This window comes from Perognathus longimembris, chromosome 13, assembly GCF_023159225.1.
Source record: "Perognathus longimembris pacificus isolate PPM17 chromosome 13, ASM2315922v1, whole genome shotgun sequence".
Lineage (NCBI taxonomy): Eukaryota > Metazoa > Chordata > Mammalia > Rodentia > Heteromyidae > Perognathus > Perognathus longimembris.
Genome location: NC_063173.1, coordinates 24269914 through 24277534, shown reverse-complemented (window position 1 = coordinate 24277534; position 7621 = coordinate 24269914). Strand labels below are relative to the sequence as shown.

Here is a 7621-nt window from a genome sequence, read left to right as displayed (position 1 = left end):
GCCTGGGCGCCATCCCTGAGCTCTTCACCTTAAGGCTAGCACTCTACCACTTGAGCCACAGTGACACTTCTTAGCTGTCCCTTTTAAAAGATCCCTTAAATACCTTCAGGAAGAAAGTTAAGGGAAAACCTGTAACAAAAGCAGCCAAATTCTCCAGTGGCTGGCATCCTGCCCCAAAGGAACATGAGGGCCTACCCTGCAATAAGCACTTTACAGACAACTGGGCTTTGTCAGGACAAGTTAGCACTTGATGCCCCATATCTCCTGATTCTGGCTGGCAATAATTGGCCTGGTGATGGTGGTGAAATAGGCACAATTGAACTCTAGGTGAGGAAGGGCTTCCCCTAATAGTTGAAGGGTACCATCTTTCACAATTCCCAAAACTTGTAGAGTGTGTGTGTGTGTGTGTGTGTGTGTGTGTGTGTGTGTGTGTGTGTGTGTTTTGCCAGTCTTGGGGCTTGAACTCAGGGCCTGAGCACTGTCCCTGGCTTCTTTTTGTTCAAGGCTAGCACTCTACTACTTGAGCCACAGTGCCACTTCTGGTTTTTCTATTTATGTGGTGCTGAGGAATCGAACCCCGGGCTTCATGCATGCTAGGCAAACACTGTACTGCTAAGCCACATTCCCAGCCCACTTGTAGTTTTTTTTTTTTTTTTTTTTTTTTGGCCAGTCCTGGGGCTTGGACTCAGGGCCTGAGCACTGTCCCTGGCTTCTTCCCGCTCAAGGCTAGCACTCTGCCACTTGAGCCACAGCGCCGCTTCTGGCCGTTTTCTGTATATGTGGTGCTGGGGAATCGAACCTAGGGCCTCGTGTATCCGAGGCAGGCACTCTTGCCACTAGGCTATATCCCCAGCCCCCACTTGTAGTATTTTTAATGTGGGAATTTCTCCAAGTTCAAGTAAAGTTTCAGGTATGAAATCATAGCACTGACTGAGTGAGAGGTGTTAGAGGTAGTTGAGATGGAAAAATGGAAAGCAGTCAGTCTTTAACATGATACTATCACTTAAGTCTGAGTGGATAAGGTTGGGGGCACCTTCTAATTATGGAACAGAGATCTGATTTGTGGCAATTCTTTCAGTAGCCACTAAGATTCAACCGGGTGATTGTCACTTGCACATGCTTTTCAGTAAACTCAAAGCACCAGCAGAGGTTTGGCTCATCCAGTCTGGAACAGCTGCTTAGCAAAGGACAGATTCAGAAAATCCCCAACACCCACAGCGATTTCCTCACACTAAGTCTGAGTTCTGTACAAGTTGATTGACAGTGGAATCTGAAAGCTGCAGGCCTTCCAGGTTTAAATTCTGCAACTTAAGTACTCACAGGGAATACTGTGAAAGGCTGACACATTTATAATCAAGTTCAACAGATCCATGAGCTGTACATGAAAAAAGCTGAAATGCTCAACCAATGGTTGCTCCCAAAATAATGGTTGGCAACAAAAAGCAATCATCCCTCAAGACAGCAACCGAGCAATGATATCTGGGTACAGAGAGACTCATCAATCGTGTGGTAGTACCATCTCTTACAAACCCCAGAGACTCTCAGCGGCTCAAGGAGGCACAAACAGTTAAAGACCCCAGGAGCAGCTTCCCCCGGAAGGCAGTCCCAGGAAACACCTGGACAGGGCTCTTGATTGAGTGTGGGCCTGTGGATGATCACAGACTTTGTCATTCCCTTTGCCTTTCGGCCTTTTCCTTTATGGGCTCTGGGAGAGGCCCAGGATTGGGAGCAGTTCCTAGGGATCTTCCTTCTCCAGGGTGGAGCCCCCCAGTCTGACAGCAGTTCAGAATTTTTGCTGCAATCCCATCCCCACATGAAGCTGGTAGTAATGTTGCCGTGCTGATCTAGAATCTCTTGGAGACACTTCCTGTGCCTGGGGTCCTCTGGTTCAAGAGTTTCAAACTCATTCATAAGTGACAGATCAGCCCAATTCCCACCAACTCACACAGCAACGCCCAGCTAGTAGCCCCAGACTGACCATAAGCTGCAGCCTGAACCCCTTCTCCATCGTTTCAATTTAAAATACACTTTGGGAAAATTATTTAAGACTTTAAGATTTTTTCCCTCTGCCAAAGTGGTCTTGTTTTCATCATACAATATTATACAGTCTCAGAAGTCATTTGGGATTGCAGATATCTATGATGTACTTTTCCCTTTTATAAATGTTTGAGGAGATATATGGATAGGGACTTATAAACACAATGCAGTTTCAGACTCAAGGGTGGCTTCTGCTGTTGCCTACAGCAGGCCCACAGCACTCCCTCTATTTCCTTTACCCTATTTTATTCCACCAGCAAAAGCCCACCATGCTACAGGGAAGCACAAAGCCTCTGGGGGAAGAGAGGAGAACTAAGCAGAGCTAGGTGAGTATGAAAGGCCTAGACTGCTAGTGCCTAGAGATGTAGACACATTGTCTCTAGCAAACTCACAAGATAGAAAAGGTCTGTTCTTCATGAGGGGTATAGGAATTGGGAGAAGGGACACATACTATAGTTAGGAGTGAATTTCCTGCATCAGGTCCTTTTTGTTCCTGGTAATTTGCTTGCTAGGAAGAGGAACAAGAAAGTTTTTCCTTCTGTTCTCCTAAGGCAGTGATTGACAGCTGGCTTGCAGGAGGGTGAGGAGCCAATTTGATTTTGTTTATTTTAAACCAGACAGGAAGGGAATAGCCATGGGATTAGAACTTGGGAATTGTTCTTTCGGTGAAATGATAAACCTGTTATAGTGATTCCTAGACTTATATTTTACTTCACTAAATTTTTTGTTATGCAATTGCTCCTATCTAATATATTTTTTATGGTTCTGTCATCAAATAAACGTGAGCTTTCTCTTACATGTATAACCTATCCTCTATTCAAGTCTTATTTTTATGAAACAATAGCTTAGATTTTATGTCAATTCTAACATTGAGTTCAGTGGCAATTTCATGGAAAGCACTCAGTGAATAATCAGGAAATAGATAAATATAGCCACAAGCTGCCAAACATTAGTGAATGATACGCACTAAATTATATGATGGATATGAAAATTTCTTATCATCTGGTGATGCTATAGCCATGGAAACACATATACTAAGCTACCTGTCATACATTGGAGGTGATATAGCTTCACCATTCAAATAAAAGTATAGCAAATACAATTCTGGACAGGACATAATCACTTGATCATGGCAATAAATGACAATGTTGATGGTTTAGTATATATTAATGTGTATTATGTAGCATAGTACTTCTAATTATAAAAAGAAAAAGTCCAATGTAAAATGTTGTATCTGGCTGGGTACTGGTAACTCATGCCTGTAATCCTAGCTACTCAGGAAGCTGAGATCTGAGGACAGTGGTTCAAAGCCAACCTGGGAAGGCTGGGAATATGGCCTAGTGGTAAAGTGCTCTCCTCATATACATGAAGCCCTGGGTTTGGTTCCTCAACACCACATATATAGAAAAAGCTGGAAGTGGCACTGTGGCTCAAGTGGTAGAGTGCTAGCCTTGAGCAAACAAAGAAACCAGGGGACAGTGCTCAGGCCCTGAGTTCAAGCCCCAGGTCTGGCAAAAACAAAACAAAACAAAACAAAACAAATCCAACCTGGGCAGAAAATTCCATGAGACTCTTATCTCTAATTAACCACCAGAAAACCAGAAGTGGAGCTGTGGCTCAAGTGGTAGAGTGCCATCCTTGAGCAAAAGAGCTCAGGGCCAGCACCCAATCCCTGAGTTCAAGACACAAGATCAACCAAAACAACAACAACAACAACAAAAACCCCGAACAAACAAAAAACTGCTTTACATCTGTGATAGCAGCCATATCTTGTGTTCACTGTGTCTCAAATTCATCAGGAGGCCTCATAGACCCACTGACTATACTATCTAGGTTTGTGAAAGAGTATACTAGGGGCTGGGAATATGGCCTAGTGGTAGAGTGCTTGCCTCGTATACATGAAGCCCTGGGATCGATTCCTCAACACCACATATACAGAAAAGGCCTGAAGTGGTGCTGTGGCTCAAGTGGTAGAGTGCTAACCTTGAGCAAAAAGAAGCCAAGGACAGTGCTCAGGCCCTGAGTTCAAGATCCAGGATTGGCAAAAAAAAAAAAAAAGCGCGCGCAAGAGAGAAAGAGTATACTAACAATTTCATACAAGGACCCAAGGCCTTATGCTGCCGTTTAAGAACACATCCTGTCTATAAATGAGGCATGGCTGTAGGCGAACATGTCATCCTAGGAAACTGAAGACCCAGAATAACATAAACACAGTTTGTTACATGGCAGCATGTACATCATTTGATATGTAGTTGTTCAGATGATATTTCACTATAGGAACTTGTCCTTCAACAAAAATGGGACCATATTCCATTGTATTTTTTTTTTTTTTTGCCAGTCCTGGGGCTTGAACTCAGGGGCTGGGCACTGTCCCTGAGCTTCTTTTATTCAAGGCTAGCCCTCTAGCTCTTGAGCCACAGCACCACTTCTGCCTTTTTTGTTGTTTATATGGTACTGAGCAATCAAACCCAGGGCTTCATGCATGCTAGACAAACACTCTACCACTCTGCCACATTCCCAGCTCATCCATTGTATTCTTTCCCTTACAGTATTTGACTTACTTCTCTCACAATCTTGGCACATGGCAGATCCAAGTCCTATTATGCCTATGTGACACAGGTCTTGATTCTTCTTCACTTCCAGGCCAGGCTGCTTTCAGTTCCGGGAGCTGGAGTTCAGAATCTGTGACGGGAACTCAGTGTCATAGCTTCTACTGGAATTGTATTCCAGTGTTTCATAATGGGACTTTCTGTTAGAGATAAACATGACAAGATGGTATGGGTACAATGTTCAGGTATCTGTTGCCAGCCTCCTTCCAAGCCAAATAATCTAACCAGTAATTACTGAAATCACAGGTCATTTTTCCAAAGAGGTGGCTAAGATTCCAGAAAAGAATATTGGTGAGGTTTCTGGGGGCAGGGAGCTAGAGTAGGGAGTGCACTGACCCAGGGCTTTGTGAGCCCTGGGGGCTGGTCCTGGGATAAGGTGTTTAGGTTCTGTCTATCTTCTCATTGGAGGGAGATTTTTCCTTAACCAGTAACACAGTCATTCCTTGAATATATAGTGCATATGACAAAGCATGTATTGGCTATGGCTCTTGAAAGCATAAATCCACCAAATATCCCTTCCCTATGGAATAAGCTTAAATCTCTGGCCACTGATTATCTTTTTTTTTTTTTTTTTTTTGGCCAGTCCTGGGCTTGGACTCAGGGCCTGAGCACTGTCCCTGGCTTCTTTTTGCTCAAGGCTAGCACTCTACCACTTGAGCCACAGCGACACTTCTGGCCATTTTCTGTATATGTGGTGCTGGGGAATTGAACCCAGGGCCTCATGTATACAAGGCAAGCACTCTTGCCACTAGGCCATATCCCCAGCCCCGCCACTGATTATCTTGATCAAGATGTATCATACTCATGAATTGATATGTTGACAATTGACTTTTTTTTTTTTTTTGCCAGTCCTGGGGCTTGGACTCAGGGCCTGAGCACTGTACCTGGCTTCTTCTGCTCAAGGCTAGCACTCTGCCACTTGAGCCACAGCACCACTTCTGGTCGTTTTCTGTATATGCGGTGCTGGAGAATTGAACCCAGGGCTTCATGTATACAAGGCAAGCACTCTTGCCACTAGGCCATATCCCTAGCCCCTTGACATTTTTTTATATAACTACTTAAAGGTAATTTTTTAAAGCCTCAAAATGCAAACTTGCATTAGAGGGTCTACATCAATGTTTGAAAGTTAGGTCAGCTTTAAAAAACGAAAAACTATTTGGGGCTGGGAATGTGGCTTAGTGGTAGAGTGCTTGCTTTGCATGCACAAAGCCCTGGGTTTGATTCCTCAGTACCACATAAACAGAAAAAGCCAGAAGTGGTACTGTGGCTCACATGGTAGAGTGTTAGCCCTGAGCAAAAGAAGGAACAGTGTCCAGGTGCTGAGTTCAAGCCCCAGGACTAGCAAAAAAGAATAACAACAAAAACAAACTTCTTCACTTGGGGGAAAGGTGGCTCACGCCTATAATCCTAGATATTCAGGAGGCTGAGATTTGAGAATCGTGGTTCAAAGACAACCTGTTGGGGTCTGAACAACCCCTTTCTCCCCCCCACGGGGAGAATGGTAACCACAAACTCTATGAAAGAGCACTCAGCCTGGCCCTCCGCCAGCGGAAGGCTAAAGGCGTGCTCACATGGGCAAGCGCTAAGTTGAGAAAAGGTTGCTGAAGCCTCCCCTTCCCCCAGTCCCCTCACATGTTACCAAGGGCGGAGGCGAAAAGGAAGGCATCAGGGACACGCTGCGGTGGTGGGAAGCGTCTCAAAGACTTTAATATGGAAAGGCACTTATATAGAAGTAATGGCGGGAAAGAAAGGGGGCTGGCCAAAGGGCCAGTCATAGGCTAAGGACCATGTCCATCAAGTGACATCACGAAACTTCCTTTGTGGGCGGGACAACCCCATCATGGTGGCAAGCATGTGTTCACCTCCCAAGGGGCGGAGGCTTTCTCTTCCTGTTGAGGCTGGAAGGTGGGAGGGGCTCCATCCCATTGTCCCAGGGCTGGGGGGAAGGACAGCCCCCAAAACAACCTAGACAAGAAAGTCCATGAGACTTATCTCCAATTAACTAACAAGCCATAAGGAGAGCTGTGGCTCAAGTGGTTGAGCACTAGACTTGAGAGAGACAGTGTCCAGACCCTGAGTTCAAGCCCCAGGACTGGCGCGTGCACACACACACCCCCACACACCAATAAAACTTCTTGATTAGGGCTCAGTTAGAACTTGTAGAGTGAACACAGTCATGAATAAGAGTGCCTGTCATGTGCCAAATGGGGTGATGAATACCATATGTACAATGCAACAGGACAGTCGTGGTTTCTATTGTCACATTTTCATCCTTGGAACAAAATAGTCCTTTAAGGTGATAAGATTAAGATGTCATTAGCATTTCCTGAACCTTTAAATTCCAGAAAAGAATTGTGCTTGGTAGTAAGTTGATGATTTGCTGCCCTGATGATAATGCCATATTGGACATGATTGACTTCTTTTAGTCACAAATGGCGAGATACACGTGTAGGATACCTTAAGTCAAAAGGAAACCTTGTCACATTTCTTCTACCATAAGTGATAGAGTGTTGGAGTCTGTATCATATGAGCAAGTAATGGCGAGGTCACAGCTGATTTGTCCAGCAGGGAAGTGAGAACAAATAAAATTAGAACTTACTGGCTGGGCCCAATAAATTCCAGAAAAATAAGGAATAACAATAAACTTTGATTTCAAGCAGAGAATTCTCCTTTCTTTTCTGTCTTTAGATTGATTATTTGTCTAGGCTAGACTAGGGCATCAACCACCCTCTCTAGAATGTTAATTCCAGGTAAGATGAATGACAAGGGAGATTTTTCTATTGAGAACTAAAGGATCTGTTCACGTACATGTGGCCTCAGCCCTACTGGGTTCTTGTTGACTTCTGGCCTCATCTCCTGCAGGAAGCCTTGCAAAATTGGGCTGATGAGATTTCTGTCTCATCGTGACAAGGGCACAGATAGGGACTCTCTAGGGAAATATAGCCAAAAAAGCTCTAGGACCTTGGCACTTGTGC

General features: G+C 44.5%; 1 pseudogene; it reads right to left on the bottom strand.

The window, feature by feature from the left end:
• Window positions 1-210: 210 nt before the first annotated feature.
• Window positions 211-1911, bottom strand: LOC125362442 (annotated as a pseudogene).
• Between the last annotated feature and the right edge of the window lie 5710 nt (window positions 1912-7621).